At 37.4% G+C, this 19,496-nt stretch overlaps 1 protein-coding gene and 1 long non-coding RNA gene across 6 annotated transcripts in view; one reads left to right on the top strand and one right to left on the bottom strand.

Annotated features, from left to right (window-relative positions):
- The window catches only part of LOC129721789 (dystonin), a 293,217-nt gene that overhangs the window by 79,725 nt on the left and 193,996 nt on the right, over positions 1-19,496 (top strand). The gene's annotated exons all lie outside the window — the stretch shown is intronic.
- The window catches only part of LOC129721797 (uncharacterized), a 44,685-nt gene continuing 40,417 nt past the window's right edge, over positions 15,229-19,496 (bottom strand). Inside the window, exons 2-3 of the long non-coding RNA XR_008727497.1 lie at positions 16,655-17,672; positions 15,229-16,583 (exon numbers count right to left, since the gene is read on the bottom strand). This is a non-coding gene — a long non-coding RNA (uncharacterized LOC129721797). The remainder of the gene's footprint in view (positions 16,584-16,654; positions 17,673-19,496) is intronic.

The following is a 19,496-nucleotide window of genomic DNA, read 5'->3' as shown; positions in this document are numbered from 1 at the left end:
TTATAATTGATATAGATGGCGATATAACTTTTTTTAGGTTAAAAATTTTGTAAATTTCAATAAAAATCTATATTTTAATGTGATTCACGATACAGCAATAAGTTCGTGCTTTATTTATATGTTCAATAACTATGTGGATCCAAAAAAAAAATCACTGCAAATCATCCAACCACAGTGTATGACTTCCTGACATTATTTCGTTTTTATTGGACAAAAACTTCAATTACTTTAACATTTGATTGGAAATTCATAACACCACCCATCAAAACTTTTATTGCTTTTAGTCAGACCTGCGCCGTTGACAGTAGAAACGAACGCAGAAACAACGACACTTTGTTAATTAGTTCCACCATGCGCGTTGACATTGAGAGTAAAAACTTGCCACACTCGCCACGCCATCCAACAGTAATGTCTTCAATCTTCAGCAGCATACTCTGTCTTGCTGCACACACACGCGTTGACAGATGTCACGCGTGCCGTTGACCTTGGCTTCTCGTGTACGCCGCCGATTGGTGCTTCATACTCCATATGTCACGGGATGTCACCGGCCAACCATAAATAATAAATCGCGTGAATAAATTTCTTCCTCTAGAGCGGATGCAACGTGAGTAATCTTTCGGCTAGTGTCTACAGTTCAACCTGGTTTAACGACTTCGCACAGTCTGCAATGCGAAAAGTGTATGATCCCAAATGCGACCAACGGTGTCTGCGAAACCGTGGCTTTACTTTCTTGGAAAATGTGACGTTGTAATAATCCAGAGCAGACGTCTTGGAACGCTGTGGGTACGGTACGGTTTCATATGCAATTGCGGACACCATTGCAAAGGCACTGGGAAGTGTTTTATTGCTTGTGATGACAGATAGTGCTTTAGTTACTTTCATATGAAGGGGCGTTAATCTTCCGTTTTCCATCGACTGGGACGCCGCCATCTAGAAGTATGATGATTTTATACAAATATCTTCTTATGCTGCGCCTTGCATTTTTTTAATTTCATGTTTTTGCTGCTCGTTGATGCACGTCTGCAGATAGCCCACCTTGTGCATATTAATTTCGAATTGTCAATTTATTTCAGCGAATCGATTGCTTTAAATTTGAGGGTTCTATAAAATTCATCACCGATACTGATCATCTGATAATCTTTTTGGTTTGCAATAGTCGCGTGACAGTTTTACTTTTCTCTTTGCTTGCTTATGCAGTTTGTTCATTTTTGACGTGTCTCATCGTGTATATCTTCACTGTTTTCTCTCCTATTGGTACATGTTAGTACCTAGCATAACATGTGCATAATCAACTGAAAGTAATCAACATCGGAAAACAGTCGAATGTTTTTTTACCTACATACTATCAAAAATGATATATCTGTTTTTATGTTATCCTGATGAAAACCTCAAATTTTCAGCCGTGATTTAGCGAAAACTTTTAGTTTGACACAGCAACATTAGTTTCAACCGGGGCTCAACATTTTCGAAACAAAACAATGAAACTGATTATTCCGCGCTGTCATTTCGATTCGAACAGTTTCATTTTCACTTGATTCCTTCCGGCTCCTGTCATCGAATCACTTCTTCCTCTCATTCCCGTTTGTTGTTCATCGGATCGTTTCAAATGACTTTGTCAGGCTCTGGTTTTAACTATCCTAATAATATTCATATTTTATTGACATTCTTGACGTTATTTGAGCGTTGCATGCGTCTGCAGCGTGATCCATACGATGATAGAGGAAATCATATCTACATCAATTCAGGTAGAGCATGAACAATAATTGGCGGTTTCAATGCGTTCATTGTATACTGCAATATACAAAATATGTATGGTACTCTAACCCTTTCCGACCAGGCTCATATAATTGCGTAGGTAGAAGGTGACTTGAACAAAACCTTCTTTCTCGTTTTTTGAACGACCTATTCATTGTTTAATTGCTCACAACGCTAGTATTAACATCATAGCTGCTACGAAAAGCAAGCAAGTGTTTTTATATAGAAATTGCTTCGATCTAGGTTTTGTTATCCGTCATTTTTTACCTACACAGTTGTGTGAGTTCGGTCGGAGAAGGCTAATCTTCTTTTTGGCGATATTTGGTAGGAGGAACAAGGCAAAAATTAGTCCCTCTCATAATAAAACTGGCCAGAAGGCCGCCCAAGAAGACTTCTACAGGAAATTATAAATGGCTATATTTTACAGGAGGAACAAGGTTAGGTTATAGTAGAGCAGTTAGCGTGTAAAGGGAAGGGTAAAATCATTTTACACACAAGCACGGATATGTAATAAGCATACCACTTCTCAATAGCGGTATTGCTGATATTAGAAGCGTGAAATACGGCAGACCCCCGGGCATATCTCACAATAGATCAACGATTCTGGTCGCAGTGAGAAGCTCCATACAGGAAACAAAGTTAGGCAACGTCCATTAATAACGTAACGCAAAATATTCAATATCTGAAATCTCGGCAAAAAATGTAACTACCGAATATCGGTATACAGGCTAGCGTTAAGGAGAATTTGTTTTTAATCGAACATCGGTATGGTATGGGGCGATCCATTAATGATGTCACGCAAAATTTAGAAAAAATAACACCCCCCCTCCCTTGTCACAACTTCCTTGATCCCCCCCCTTTAAGTACGTCACGTTTTTATACCCCCCCCCCCCCTCTCCCTTCTTTGGTAATAATTGATTAAAAATCGAGAAATTTGTTAGGAATGCATTTTTTCTTAATGAGAACGATTTTACTGAAACTAAAAGGAAAAGAACATTTTAGAAGATAACTAGAAAAGGCGTTTAGTTCTTAGTCCAAGGATGATGGAGTCGCATGTTGACGATATAGAAAGCCGAGACAGTAACTGCAGCATCATTGCTGATATTAAAAGACCATCAATATTTAGTTCCTCTTCTTCAATCAATTCGCAATTCAAATCTTCTCCACATGTTACAATAGCCAAGCATTTTTATTTACGTCTTGTCACAATTTTTGTATTGATTGGATTGAGGGACACTTAAAATTAATGAAATTGCGCTGTCATTCATAAACGAACATGTACGGTAAAACAGAATTAACGAACATTATGCTTTTTTAACGAGAAAAAAAAGTCATTGCATCTAAAGCAAATCTCAAGCAAAAAAGGGATCGTAGAACTATAAATGAATGATGCAAATATCATAAATAGTCCTGAGTTGAACTCTGTGGTTAGTTATGTGATTTATTTATTTATTTATTTATTTATTTATTTTTGAGTTGAAATGTGATGTCACACTCAAGCTAACCCCAGCTAACCCCCATATGTCACAAAAAGTCACAATAATTGAAACCCTTCTAGAAATTTTTGTTTTATTTGTACTGAACCACTTCCTTCCAGAGGATGGAGGGGTGTCGAACCATCATAGAAAACCTTCACTTGCCAAATTTGCTTCCATTCGCTGGATTAGTTTTTATGTTATGCAGAAGTTTATGCTTATTCGTATGGAAGCCCTACTTTTCAGACAAGAGAGAGGTATCAAACCACTATGAAGATATGTGTTGCCCTCTAAAACCCCTTCATGTCCAATTTGGTGCTTTTTGCTTGATTAGTTCTCGAGTTATGCAGAAATTTCTGTTTCATATGTTTGCGACCCCTCCCTTCCAGAAGATTAAGAGGTTTCAAACCACCATAGAAATATTTCATGCTTCCATTACCTTCTGTTTGCTAAATTTCGTTCGATTTGCTTCATAAGCTCTTGTGTTATGCAGAAATTTGTGTTCCCTTCCAGAGAGAGGAGGGGTCTTAAACCAGCATAATAACCTTTCTCCACCTCAAAAACCCCTATATGAACGTTTTCACATCGATCCGTTGATCCGTTCTTGAGTTTAATCGAGACATACGGACAGCGACGCATTTTTATTAAAAATATAGATACCTAGATAAATTTTAGACGAATTTTTATTTCCTTCTGTGATCAGGAGCATTTGTCAGTCCTTTTTGGTTGAATTCTGATTATATTATATTTTGACTTTTTCTTTTCATTGAAGCTTTTGAAATCATTATTTCTTGGCGGTTGCCAACCTCTAGAGACGTTTTCCAACCCTTTTTCAGCTGAATTCGAAATATATCCTTTTTGATACTTCAAAGTCTTTCGAAGTGTTTTTAGATGATTCAAGCTACGTTTTGCAGGCACTTTGGCTAAATTTCGATCATGTAATATTTTGGTCTTCTAGAAGTTGGTGATATGTTTGAGATTATTTTATTTTCGTGCCGCGATAGGAGCCAATTTTTTGGTTTGTTTTCCTATACTTTTAATGTGCTTCCAATTATTTCAGGGAGCATTTTTTCTTCTTTTTTATGTTTTTTAGCTCTAAGGAGTGCTCAAGATAAATTTCGATAAATTGTTATGCCTTTTTTGGTCTACAGCGAAATTTGTAATCAATTTTCGCTTTGCCCTTTTCTGACGTTTAGGTGCGTTTCTCAGCTTTTTAGGCTGAATTTCAATGGAATTTTTTCAGTCAGGGCTTTTCTGGTCCAACTGGGTTTGGGCTGAACTTAAAATTGTTTTAATTATTCATTTGCTGACATTTTCTTATGTCTAGAAACAAATGTTTTCCAACTTTTATCTATTCAAAAAAATCTACATGCACAAAGAGGAGTCCGCTGTGGGAGACAGGGGGTCTGAAATGACGAATTTTTGTTCACGTGAAATCTGGACGGCCCCTAATACGCATTACCGAGCTCGAGAATCTTTTTTGAGTGTGCCACTGATTACGTGTGGAGTGAAAGCAACAAAATAAATAATATTGGGTTGAACTTTTTTATTTTTGTGTATGAAACCGCATAAAACATTAATTGTTTGCAAACCAGATAAAACGAGCATTTGAAATTAAAAAATCACTGCCGTTTAGTATGTACATATTAAAAAATTCTCACTGAAGTTAAAATCGTTGCCTCATTTTGAACCTCGAACACTGTTGAACCTAGTCTAAGCCGACTATAAAGTGATATGAAACGAAAGGGAATTGAATACAATTTCGTATTGTAGATTATTTTCCGTATCTGTTTCTAGCACGCCAGCCGGCTTTCGCGTACTGTTGAGAAAGAGCTAGCGAAACGAAGAGAGCAAATAGATATAGGTACATACATATATATTTCTAGCGTGTATGAAATACATGAGAGTCTGTCGTGGTCTCAAACAACCGTACCGAGTTAACTATAATGCGGTGTGTGTCTTGGATAAAATAAAGGTTCACGGTATATCCACTAGAGGCGGTGCGGTCGAATGAACGAATGAACGTGGCCATGGCAGAAACAGATCATGGAACGATACGAATCGAAGAACTTTGATTTCGTTCGTTAGCTTTTGACATTTGGGTAGCACATGGGCAAAAATGACTCTAGACAAGTTATGAAACTACGAATGCAACATAAATTTCCGTCAAATCCTAGCCGTCGGACCCGCGCCTGGTTTGTGGGTGAGCCTTAGCCATAGTAATGATTGACGGTGCTTGCCTTTTCTGGAAGTAGGCATAAGATATCGCGATCGCATTTGATCCAGAGACCCTTAACGGATGGCGCTCATAACAATGAATTATTTATAAGCTGAGAAAATAGACCGATCAATTAGACAGAGCCCGGCTGTGCACTGCGTGCCGGATCGATAATGATGGTGGTGAGTGCTCGAAAAGCTACACATTCAGCAGAGAATGGCATGCGTGTAACTCATTGCCGGCTTCAATTGACACCCGGACGCCTAACGAAGGTGGAACCGACTGGGCCCCCACTGAATAAGGCGAAGATTAAGTAATCATCTCGGCTGACCAGGCATGCGACAACTTGATTCTCCGGCTACTGCAAACGTTGGATGATCTAAAGCTGATGCTAGGTGCAATTAACTATCTCATACATTTATGTATTTTGTGATGCTATTATGTGCTAAATGTTTGAGCTGCACAAACGTGATAAAGTATGTATATAAACTAGTCCTTAGGCTTTGTTAGCACCCCGTATCACAATAAAATGACATCATTATCTGCTGCTTTGAATTGTTTCATAAAGTAGGTAATAACTGTAAATACCGCTGATTAGCGGGTCACATCCGAAGATCATTTGAAACCATTGCGGTAAGTGCTTGAAGTGGTTGATAATGTGCAAAATTACTCAGTCAATTTAATTCAATAAGTTATTAGAGTTGGTTTTTCAATCAATAGACTTAATCAAGCAATGAGGTTGCGCTACGCTACTCTGCATTGAATTAAAGGCGCCGTTTGCGAAAAACGCATGGCGTCAGCGATTATGTTATCGCTAGTCGCCGGCTCACCTCGTTAATTAGATGTTATTGTTCGTGGGAATTGTAAACTTTGACTCATTTCCAAATTCGTTTTGTTTCAAAAGTCTTTGAAAAAATTAGAAGATTTGAGCCTGTTTGCATTGTGAAATTCGACTCTTTTTTATATCCTCGTTAAATTCCAATTTAAATCCTGAAAATCCGCTGAATAGGCGGATGAGTGTTATCGAAAAAGAAAACTGTCACACGATTTTTCCCTTGCTGCTGTCATTGCAAGCCTAATGAAACATCGATCGGTATTTTGACGGGAGTCGGTTGGTTTCGCAAGAATTACTACTATAAAGTTATTTATTTACCGTCGCCTCGTTCAAAGCCAGTCAAAGTGATCCGAGTGCAATTACCTTGCATTCGTGAACACACTCCGCCGCCTACACACATGGGTTAGAAGTGCTTGGAGTTTTGCCTTCTATTCGCCATAAACATGCAAATGGGTGGTGCTTGTTTGTTTCTCCTGATATACGACTGTTTTGCGATATTAATATTAATATATCTGTGGTCTGCCGTGCGCGCGTTATGGTCGAATGATACATTACACTAGGCACTCGTGTTGTGTGTTGTGACTGATCAGGATAAACTTGGCGCTCGAAAAAGCGCTGGAATTAGTTTGTTTACTCTACGGCAACAGTTGAACCGTCAGCAATGCTATTTTATCTGTGAAGCCACCATTCAATTATTAGGCTCTGTAATCAAACTCTCACCGATTATACGATCAATTTCCGTATGAAATTCGACAAAATACACATTTGCCTGGCAAGTAACAGCATGAAGCAATAGTTTTGTTACCTGTGTAGATAAATTTGTGAATATCAAATTTACTGTTCATAACTCATAAGGAAGGTATAATTTATATATTCATGCTTATTTTGAATTTAAGTTTTTAATACAATATTTTTCGTTTTCCCCTTCTATTTCCAGGTAAGAAACATGCAGATTTTAAAATCGGTTCACGTTAACATATAGCTATGCAAATTGGTAAGTTTCCAAAAGAAAATAAAAAGTTTTTAGGTTGGTTACTTTCATCTCAGATTTTATGTAGCTGAAATAAGTTTAAAAATGTTGTAATTGTGTTATTGTCTGAATATTACATGAAGCTCTCTTCTGTGTTGGTAATATTTCATGTGATGATGTTTTGAAGTTCGTTTCAACACTCCATGTTTTCTTTTGCAAATTAAACCATTCTTTTGGATTTAACACATTTATGGAAATGTCTTCAAGATTTTGACAAATGGAAAAAACAATTAAAGAAAATCAGGAATATGAAATTGATCGAGGTTTTGAATGTTTCAGTTATTCACCATTTTTTGTTATTCTAACATTGGCGCATTAGTAAACTGTATGGTACTGATGTTCGAACAAATTTCAATCAAATAAACTGGCTGTTTTTTCACACGAACGAAAAAAAGATTGCGGTTCCTAAGGAGTTTTTCGGTTATACATTCGAAATCAATATTTTTATTATAATAAAAAAAATAGTAAACGTTATGTAATAAAAGTATTTGAGAAACTTCGAACAACGGTTCGATTGTAGCTTGTGGCACATTTCCACTATGACAAAGCCGACGGTTGCTAATTTCAGCTTATTTCAAATGCCACTCATTTTTACCGTTGCTCGGACTTTCGTCTTCTCTGGCCCAAATACCGCACTATGAAGCTATGATTAACTATTGAGCTGCATATGTGTGCATATGCAGCCCTACTGTAAGAGGTGACCAGTCTTCGGTGGCAGCACGCAGGCGGTTCAAGAAATGGTTGACTGACTTTTGATCTACATTTGCATTATGTCTTGCTGCACTTTTGCGCTTTTCTTCCACATTTAGACGTCGGCTTCTGGCGGTTCATGTGCGACTAATAATGTGCCGCCCGGTGAAATGTAGCTTGCAATGGAATTTCTGTGGTCGCCAGTTGGCGGAGTGTGCATTTGGACGTTGGCGAACTCGTTTGCGAAGGTAATTGTAGTTCTCTAAAGTTGGAATTATAGTATGGTGGCAGTTAATTAAGTAAATATAAATCGGACCACGCTCTTCAGCGGGGTGGAGCAATCCGCTAAGCGGAAGTGGTTGGTTGTTAGCGAAATCTTTTCGGCTATCACCTCCTACAATATGATTGTCTCAATTGCCATTTTAAAATGGTTCACCGATTTCTTTGTCACGAGACATCTAATTAAATCACTTTCACTGTTTCCGCTGGGGTTTCCTCCCATCGGTAGGAAGACTATGTTTAGTACACATCAACCGCAAGCCGTCACCTTGTTCGTTGACTTGTTTCTGTTTTTCTTTTGTCTGTCATCTACTCTCGAAATTCATGTAACTAGTGGAATCGCCTTTTTTCTTCGCTGCCAGGAACGTTTATCGCAGTACTGAGCATCTACACAAATCACCATGCCGCGTTCGCAGGGATAGCCACGACGCTGATGGGGTGTCAACACTACTACTGGACCTGCTCGAGTGACCATTTAATGATCGCCAACTTGGCGGACCAGTTGAAGCCCTTCTACACGCGACTGAACAATGCAGTGCTATGTTGCATCTTTACGGCCACACAAGACCGGTTGTGAATATAAAAAGTATGCCTCTTTAGTCGAGCGCATAACCGTGTTGCAATTACTGGTTGGTCTTCCTAAGCGGCTCGTTATTTTTACTCGACTCTTGGCAAAAAAATCTGGCCTCACTTCCGATCCACATGTAAATCACCGGCCTCGATCGACCATCAACGAACTGCAAACGGCGATACCGCGTTGAGTCATTAATGTCGGCCACACGGGATTCGCTTGTCCCGCTTGGGCTGAAGCAGAAATATTGCACAGCTGCAGCGCCAGCGCGGCGGTCTGGCGCGCTGACTGACACCAGCCAAGAATGCATTGCTTTCTTTAGACATAAACGTTCGCTCAAACTTCGGCTCCGAATCGGACCCGGATCTATTCTTGCATTGTTGCGTAAGGCCGAGTGATTGGATTTGGCGGATGTGTCGGATGTGTGTGCATTCGCACAGGAATGCTTTGTTTTGATTTTGGATCGTTTCGTCATGTTTGATGTGTCGCAGCGAATCACATTTTTAAGAGAAGACGATGTTTGTTGCACAGCCGAGTAACATAAAATTTAATTTTACTGCGATATACGCTCCTCGTTTCTAATTTAGTGATTGTTTATATGTTTCATCGTATTGCTGTAATACGTGGTAAAAACCCTCATGTTTGAACAAAAATTTCACATAAAACTTTTGGTATTACTTTTGATACGCTCGTTCCACTGAGTGTATTATTTCATTTAGGTGATGCCTGCCTCATACTCTCTAGATTATTTGCATACACAACAACTGCAGAAACAATACTAAACAGTAAGTTCAAACCATTGAGATATGATAACATCAAAGCCTTTGAATGGAGTTTTTCTGACGTTTCTTCTCTAGATAGGTACAGCGATGCTGCTTCCTAGACAGCATAAATATTAACGCATGAATATTTTGCTTGATTTGGCCAAATAATTCCTACTCGCAGTCTCTTAGAGCAAGCGTTTTGTTATCCCATGACAATTGCTTTGAATTCATTGATTTACAAATTGCCAAGTGCTATTACTGTGGGTAACTATTTCAAATGTTCACAGCAAAAAAATGGAAATCGGTGTTGTGTTGTATTAAAAATACAAGGTGAGAGAACTGAGCATCTCTGTCAATCCGTAATGATAGATGAGAAAATTTTAATAAATCCTTCAAACCACAGTCTTTGCCTGACTTTCTCAGATCTATTCGTTATGATTAAACTACTTTGTTCCACAACGTTAGTAGAGGATGTTAAAATTGCGACAAAAAAAAACGATACATAAATTGGTAAAATTTCATGTATTCATTTAGAAACTTGTGACAAATTCCGAAATTATTTGTAAGACGTAAGATCTCAGAAAAATTTGCTCGAGGTGCAAAAAAACTGTTTAGAAGTTGAATAAATGTTTCTCTTTACTTTACCGTGTATTCATCCGTAAAACTGAAACTTGTTGAGTCAAATATTTTCAAGATTTTAGCGATTTAGTTTCGGGACTTCAGGTATCACTACTGCGGTTTAATAACATCGATCTAGGCTTGCCAGACCTACAGATTTTTCCGTAGATCTACGAATTTGTTCCACTTTTACGGTTGTACTACATGGTAAGAAAATTTTATGCCGAATCGCATATAAAAAATTGCCTCTATCGCTTATGAGCGAAATTTTCATGATATTCCACGCAAATTTGATTGATATTGCACATAATTTTCAAACCAAAATAGTTTACGTCAGAAGCAAATGAATTTCAAATGATATTACACATAATTTCCAAACAAAATCGTAGTTTATGTCAGAAGCAACTGAAATTTGAATAAGAAAATATATTACGTGGCTTGTAATCTTCAGAATTTATACTGTGTATTTTACAGAGAATTCCGTAGAAATCAGGGGAAATCCATAGAATTTACGGATTTACACAAAATAGTTCTGGCAAAGTTCAAAACTTTTCATTTTGAAATTTGTTTAAAATGTCTTGACCTTCAACATTGATGCTAGAAATAACTTAGCCAAGGGAGTTTCCTAGCCACAACGTTAAAGATTCTGCTTTGACAAACGGGTGGTAAAAAAAATCTTGGCTGGATTTTTTGTTAACCAGAGATTTATTCTTAAAAAATATATTGAAGAAAAATTTTGTCAAGAATATCGTGAAGCTAATTCAATATTTTATTTACAAGACAATTGAGAAGTAATACAACAGCATTTCCAATTCAAATGCAGGAAATCGTTATTTTCGTCTCGATCTTCTCAAATTAAATTGATCTTTGCTGATATCTTGGTTATTACTCAAATTTGTAGTTATCGTTATACATAAGTTTCTTCTAACTTTTCACGTCCTGTATTCGAAGAAATGATAATTAAGTTTCTATTGAAAATAAAAAATGTCAATTAAACATTCTCGTCAATGTTTTTTTTTTCATTTTTATTGAAATAAAAATCAGTGTTCCATGTACCTTAATAAAAAAACTGTGTAGGCCTTACTAAACTAAACAATTTTGCATACTTTGTTTTTGAAAATTTATCTGGATTAAAATTTGAAAAGGTTTCAAGTTTTTAAACTTTATTTTACAAACCCATGTTTCAAAATAATAATGAGTGAATATCAGAAAATCAGGAAATCATTGAATATCAGGGAAAACTGAAAAACAATCAGAAAAAATTTTGACCGATACGCGATAATTTTTAAATGGCTCTTTAGCGCAAAAAATTATTATCCTAGCATAAAAAGTCAAATCGGGACCGCAACTGTTCGGTTTCATAGTTCATACCAGATCAAATACTTTCAGAAGGTTTCAGAGTTGCGTTCATCTACACGGTGACAAAAAAGTCCGGTCACACTTTTTTGAGGTCGCCTGTAGCCTACAGGTTGCATCTCTCTGGTACCATCTATATGTCAAATGATAGGGTTAACTTTGCTGCCCAAAGTGGCAGAGTTTCGTTTCTGTGCAGTTTGTTTACATTGAGTTGTGAGCCATGGCAGAGTTAAGAGCAGCTGTTATCGCTGAATATGTGAAAGGGTACAAACCCGGACACATATTCAAACACCTAAAACCGCTCGGAATCAACCGGAAATTCGTGTACCGGACCATGAATCGGTACCTAGAGACCGGAGGCACCGAGTACAAGGCACGATCTGGACGACCAAGGTCTGTGAGAACTCCAAGGCTGGAAAAGATTATACGAGACCGGATTCGCCGGAATCCCCAATCGCCCAATCTGCACGGAAGCTGGCAAGGAACCTTAAAATGAACCGAGAATCAATCCGCCTGCTTCTGCGCAAGGATTTAAAACTTACATCGTACAAAAAACAGGTGGTTCATGGGGCTACAAAGGACAAGAGGTACCAACGGTCGCGGGAGTTGCTCGGCTGGCGCGCAGATGACGAGATTATTTTTTCGGACGAGAAGCTGTTTGTTTTGGAGCAAACAGTCAATCGCCAAAATGATCGAGTTTGGAGTGTGAGCCTCCAGCAAGCTCCTGCGGACAAGCTGAACGTTTCCCGGTTCCAAAATAAGACGTCAGTGATGGTTTGGGGAGCCATTCGCAAGAGAGGTAAACTGCCTTTTATTTTTATCGATAAAGGGGTCAAAATCAACGCAGTTATCACGAAAATCTGGGACGAGATGCCGATGGAGCACGTGCGCGCCGCTTGCGACGACTTTCCGAGACGTCTGAAGCTGGTTCGATCAGAGAAAGGTGGTGTAATTCCTAGATATCGTCTGTGAAGTATCTTTATGAGTTACTGAATAAAGCTATGAAAGCCCGATTCAGATTTTCTGCTTATTCTTTGAAATATTGAGATTTTCCTGTGTTACCGGACTTTTTTGTCACCCTGTACGTTGCACTTTTTGGTGCCAAATTCTGAAAACTTTAAGGAAAATTGAAACTATATTTCTGAGAATATCAGGGAAAATCAGGAAATTTGATTTTGAAAACTTGTCAACTCAATTTTAAAATGCAAGAAAAAATCCTTGGGATTCCTTGGTTTATTTTCTTTAAAAATCATATTTCCGGTTTTTTCGAACATCTTGTGTCTATGAAAGACCACAGAGCAGGGGTATTCCAATCGACAGCAAAATTGAGATTTTTTAAAGTGAACCTAGCAGAATAATTCCTCTAACTTTGAGCCAAGTCCGTGATGGTCAATGCCAAGTTCGTGCTTTTTCGTGGTAATATCGTATGGAATGAACCGTATACACAGCGACCTGCACACTTGCAAAATTTCATTGAATCCTGAGAGTGGGCTACTTTGGCGCATCATATGCAAACTTTTTTGCAAGCGTGTTTATGTTATTGTAAAAATATTATAGAAAATTGTTCAAGCATTGTGAAAAATTTAAAATTGGTATCTATGTTACATTTTCACATTTTGCCTTTCTCCTAGAAAGGTATAGCAATCACTGAAAAAACTAAAGGAATAAAAGTGCTCCAAAGAGCCGAATGTCGTATATCACTCGACTCAGTTCGACGAGCTGAGCATTTTCTTTATGTATGTGTGTGTATGTGTATGTGTATGTGTGTGTATGTGTGTGTAACGCTCTCCCAATCTCACTCGATTTTCTCAGAAATGGCTGGACCGATTTTATTAAAATTAATTGCAAATGAAAGGTCTAGTTGCCTCATAAGACCCTATTGAATTTTATTGTAATCGGATTTTTAGTTTAGAGGTTATGTATCAAAATGTAAAAATCACGAAACATCAATATCTCAGAAACTACGCAACCGATGTGAACAAAATTAATTTCAAATGAACGGGCTACCTAAAAAACCCTCAACTTTTGAAAATCATTTAGATTTAACATGTGGTTCAAAAGTTATGCAAAGAAACGTGTTCTCGAGACTATTTAATCTCACTCATGTTTCTCAGAGATGGCTGGTCCGACTTTCATAAAATCGGTGTCAAATGGAAGATCTAGTTGCCCCATAGGACCCTATTGATTTTTTTTGCAATCGGACTATTACTTTGCCTGTTATGTTTAAAAATGTGAAATCCAGCTATGAAAAGTAAAATATTCACAAGACTACTTATACTCACTTACTTCTCTCAGAGATGGCTGAACCGATTTTCACTAAATTAGTGTCAAATGAGAGGTCCAGCTGCTTCATAACACCTCATTGAATTTAATTGTAATCAGACTGTAACTTCGTCTGTAATGTAACGAAATGTGAAAATCACGAAACTTCATTATCTTAGAAACTACACAATCGATTTGAACAATATTGATATCAGATGAACGGGCTAGTTAAGGGTTAACTGACGAATTATGATTGAACATGTGGTTTCAAAGTTTGGCTGCCCTATACGTTCCCATTTCATTTGATTATAATCGAACTTAGGCAACCGTTATATATTAAATCGTTAAAACAACGAGTCTATTATCTCAAAGAATACACGACTTATTCAACATAACTAGCGTCATACGAACGAGTTATCTCTTAAACTTACTAATAACTAACTTCATAACAACTTGATATGTGGTTCAAAAGTTATGGAACGAAGAGAAATTCAAAGACTATTTAAAACTATACTTGCTTTGATCAATATACGTGGCCTCAGCATAATTTAAATGTGGTTTCGAACTATTTGAACGTTCCCGGTATCGCTCGTGATGAAATTGTTCGAAATTAAAAGTCATTTCTTTTATTTCGTTATTTCTTAAGCACTAACAATACGTCAAATTTCATATTTTATACATCAATTACAACATCATTATTTTAGAACCTAAAGAGTGAATATACTTTTATTCGATTGAAGCGTTGAATGAGAAAGGCTGGGTCTGACCGCTAGGTGGATTAATTTAGGGTTTTAATAGAGAAATTGAAACAAATTTTTTTGTAAAGAAATTGAAACCAATTATAAAAATGTGTAATGTTACTTACATTTTGAATAATTCATTTCAGGAGTGTTGCAAACAGTTGTGAATAATTTGCATACGCCAAATTGTGGAGGATGCTACGTAGAATCTATTTCTGTTATAACTTTGTGTGCTTTTTTTTGAATCTCTTACTTTATATTTGATGCCATTTCAATGAGATTTGTAGTTCTCAATTTTTATTTTTTTTTAATAAATTAGTAAGTTTTTGAATATATGTCAGCAGAGTTCAATTCGTATGAAAGACAGTTGCGTTAAAACATATGGCTCTTTGCTGTGAAAAGGCTCATTTGTTTTATAGATGAGCAGCGATTCAGCAAAAAATATTTATAAATTACAAAATAAAAAATTATGACAGCATCCAGAAAATACGCAACGCTCATAGGGGTTAGAGGAGGGGGGTTACGATTTGTTACATAGGGGAGGGGCGGAGGGTAATGCAAGATCAGCGTTACGTAATAAAAAATTTCTGGAGAGACTCTCTAAAAACGAGCATTTTTGTTAAGCAAATTCTTTTATAGTGTTACGTAATTTTTATGGGGGGTAGGTGTTGGCGTTACGTTTCGTTACATATGGGAGGGTGATTTATGAATGTCGCCTATTCTGCCTCTGGTAAAAAGTTTTTCACAATTTTCAAATTTTTTAATTATGTATAGTCGCGTTCACATTCTTTTTGTTTATTTGTTTTTTTCTTAAATTATACTTTTGCTATTTGGTAATCTTCCCATAATCGCATACCAGTCCCACCTGCATTTTTGTCGTTCTTCTAGAGAAGTTATGGTAAATGTCTATCTCATTATATTATGTCGAAAATATGGGAATGAACCACGCTCAACAGCTGGAATAACTTAAGAAAGAAAAACACCTTAACGCGCTGTTTTGTTAACTTGATGAAAATGAAGCTGGGACTGATATGCGATTATGGGCAGTAATGTACAAAACATCAGTAGAAATTAAGGAACCGATACTTATATCAGTTTACAATGGAGCCAAATGCTTTATTTTTCTTTTTTTTTTGTCGAAGTAGTGCTATTTATGTTATTATTTTCTTAAATCAATTTGAGCAAAACTGTTTTTCATGGAGCCCGAGCTTATAAATAAATGATGTTACCTGCAAATATCAGAGCATTAACACGCACTATGAATTGCTTACCGGATAAGAAATTCAGCTCAAGGTAAATCCGTCTTTTAATTTATTCCCTTCAACAAGCATAATTGAATCGAAGAAAGTTGGTATGCGAATACGGTCCCCAGTGTACGATTGGAACACCAAGTAGCACTTCACAGCAGCTCATTACATTATGCGATGTAAATTAGCCACAAGTCACTTCTTTTGCCGGAGTTGTACTGTACTCCCTGGGCAGGAGGTAATTTCATGGTGGCAGCAGCTTCAACAACATGATGATGGTGGTGAACGTTGATGCAGCGGTTAAACGATGAATGGTGGGAAAATTTGACCGATTGTGCATGTCAGTCGCCATTCACTTCCTCGTAGCTATTTGTTTGTTTGGGGTATGATTAGCCCGATTCAACCGCGGTAGCATTGTTGCACAGTGCAATGACAAATGGTGGCATTTGAAAGACAATTTGAAAAATTTGTCGGGTAATAATTTTACGTAAGCAGTTACTATAGTCCATGAGATTGGTAAGACTTACTGTTTTTCTATTAGTTTCAAACATGAATTTTGTTTCGTTTCTTTCCACCTGATTCCGCTATCAAACTTACGACAAGTTGATTAGCTTATCGCTTCATTGTTTGCGTATGTATTTTGCACTCTGCTAAGCGTACTGAAAACCTTACACTTTCACGCTTATACAGACAGGCGAATCGTGTTATCAATCGACACAACCAGCAATGTTAATGTTAGCCTCCTAGATATGAGAAAAAAAATACCCCGATAAGCGCAATGTAACAAAATTACGACAGATGTTGTTGGTACTACCGCTAACTTCCTAACCACAGACGGAGCTGTTTTCTGAAAGTTTCTCCGAATAATATGACCTAATCCTAATGATTCACACCAATTCGATTTACTAGAGATCCGTTACTTTGTACATTCGAGCTCTGATAGATATTAAAGTGAACCTGCACCGCTCACATTTAGTATATTTGACTAGCGATGATTCACTTCAAACCACTACACAGTCAGAACGGGACAAAAATCGAGTTCACTACTGCTGACCACGATTCAGTGGATAGCCGGTAGATGCAGCATACTAGCAAAGCGACGATATTAGTAGTGCCCGTAGCGTGTGGGGTGTTGTGGTGACTGTGGCCGTTTGCTTCGTTTGCATACTAAGTAGAGGTGGGAAATCTTCGATTTTTCCAGTTCGTTTTTCCGGTTTCCAGGTCGCCATTGTCGTTAGTGTTACAACTTAGTTGTTCTGTGCAGTGCTTACTAGTGGTTCCATTTTGGAGGATTGTTCAACATACTAATTATACGGAATGTGTGTGATGCAAATGAGAAAACGAAAGTCCGACACAAAGATAAATCGTCTCGGAAAGGGGTAACTCGGCAGCTCGGTGTGATTGTTATCTAATTGTCATCAACGACGTTAGGGGAAATATTTCTCGAATGCAGAATCTCGCCATTAAGCTAGGTCTTAACTATATGCTCAGCATCGTGGCCCCCTGTGGTGTTTGTAAGTCGGTCGAAACAATATTTTTCCTTGGTGGTAGCGATTCTCTTTTCGGTTCGCTTTTCGCGACTCTGTCGGATCGGAAAACGGTGTGTCTCTTTATAAATAAATTAATGTTTTTGTGCTTCTTTGTGGCGTCATTTTCGTGGTGCATGTTTTCTTCGTCTCGACTCGACCGTATTTCTTCATGTCAAATAGCAGGAATGTAGTGGTGTAAACTTGGCACCGGTTTTACCCATCGTGTTCGACAAGTTGGCATGTGCGTGTATGTGAGTAGCTGTGGTTCTATTTTGACGGTGTAACTCGCCGGTGTAACGAAGGCTGTGAGAGAAGAGAACGAATGATTGAATTATTAACTTTTACATTATGCAGCTAGTTTTAAGTGAACTAACGCGAACAGCACCGTTCGGGTTATTTATAGTGCTGGTGCAGCTGAAATGTATCCGAATACATTAGAATTGTGTGTATCTTTCGCTGTATTCATTTTCGTTCGTATTTATGTAATACATGTATGAAAGATAAATATTAATGAAATGACACCAACAATTTTATTTTTCTTGGAGTTCGAATGCACTTCCTGTGCTACAGTAATTTCAAATATAAATGCGAGACTGGTCGTAGACAATCTGGCAATTTGTTATAATTTCACTTTGCTTTGTTTTGGAATACCTTATCGTTCAGTAGGAATGAAAACATTGACACAAATATCGTCCTTCTGTTGCTATTTTTGTCCCAAACAGCCGATATAGACGTTTACTCTGATAACGTTAATTGGTGCTAATAGCTGAGGTGACTTAGGTCTGTTTGGAGGATTGAAATGATTTTCTAGAATAATTATTGTAGATTAGAAGTGCCGGACATGGTCAATACATTTCGTCTTTTGCGTACCAACCATGATGTCTTAAGCGAATATTAGCGTTTTTGTTTTAGCTTTTCCTTTTATAGCTTTATCTTGCATAAAAATTTTATCATCAAGTTTTTGAACACAGGAATAGCTCGTTGTTTCATATGCTGTGGTACATTCTGTGAAAACGAAAACGAAATCAGCATTGATGTTACATCAGATTTCAAAAGGTAATAACTTTTAAACCACATGATGGATTGCAAACATCTTTATCTTGTTGGATAGATAAAACCTAGAACAATTTTGCAACACATTTGTTACCACTATAACTCTACTGCTTGGTAGTAAAAATGAATATAAAGTTCAAATTTCCGTCACAACGAGCAAATCACGTACGAGCATACAATATATGGATGCTATTGCGAGTCGATACCTATTATTGGGTGCGCAACTGAGTTCACGTTGGTTCTTTAAATTGAAATATAACTTTATTTTGGTATATTCTGTCAAATTTGTATCATATTTCCAGTTCGCTTATTTTTCGCTTTCCCTACTGCACATTCTGTCTGCTTAATAAACTTGTGTGTTAACGGGTAAAAGCCGTTGTTAAGAATAGAAATTTAGTTTGAAAAAAAATAGTTATTTATAAATTATTTAAATCATAGCCGATCGCTAGTTACAACTTTGTCCCATATTTTTGACAGATCTCCAATACGGTTACGATAAAATTGCTCGTCTCTTGAGACTTTCCTCATCATGAAACTAATCGAACATTCAATAGGATTTTTCATTTGAGCGTTTCTATGTAAATTTTAACGACTTTGGCAGTGCGAGGCCGAGCGTTGTCATGCAGTAAAATCACTTTTTCGTTGCTCTGCTCATATTGTGGCCATTTTTCGCGCAATGCTTGGATAAATCGCCTCACTTAAATTCGATACCGTTCCTCAGGGATCGTTCCGTTCGAACACAGCTTAACCAGCCGCAACAATCTGTGACATTTTTTTCTTTTGGTTTCTGTAATGAATTCATTTTTTGTCACCCGTTACGAAGCGATAAAGAAAATTTTTTTTTCGCCTCTGGAGAAGTTGTTCGAAGGCAAAAGCTACATTAAAAGTCCAATGGCTTCAAATAATACGGAACCCAAGTTTTTTGTTTAAAATCATTACCAAAGCATGCAATCGATTGGAAATGGGTTGCCGGGTAACTCCTAATACCGAAGCAAACTGTTCCTACGTTGTGCATGGACCCTTATCAAGCAATATTTTCAATTCAGCGTCTTCGAGGATACCTTTCTTTACGCG

This window comes from Wyeomyia smithii, chromosome 2 (assembly GCF_029784165.1).
Source record: "Wyeomyia smithii strain HCP4-BCI-WySm-NY-G18 chromosome 2, ASM2978416v1, whole genome shotgun sequence".
NCBI classification, from domain to species: domain Eukaryota; kingdom Metazoa; phylum Arthropoda; class Insecta; order Diptera; family Culicidae; genus Wyeomyia; species Wyeomyia smithii.
This window is presented reverse-complemented; position numbering and strand designations above follow the sequence as displayed.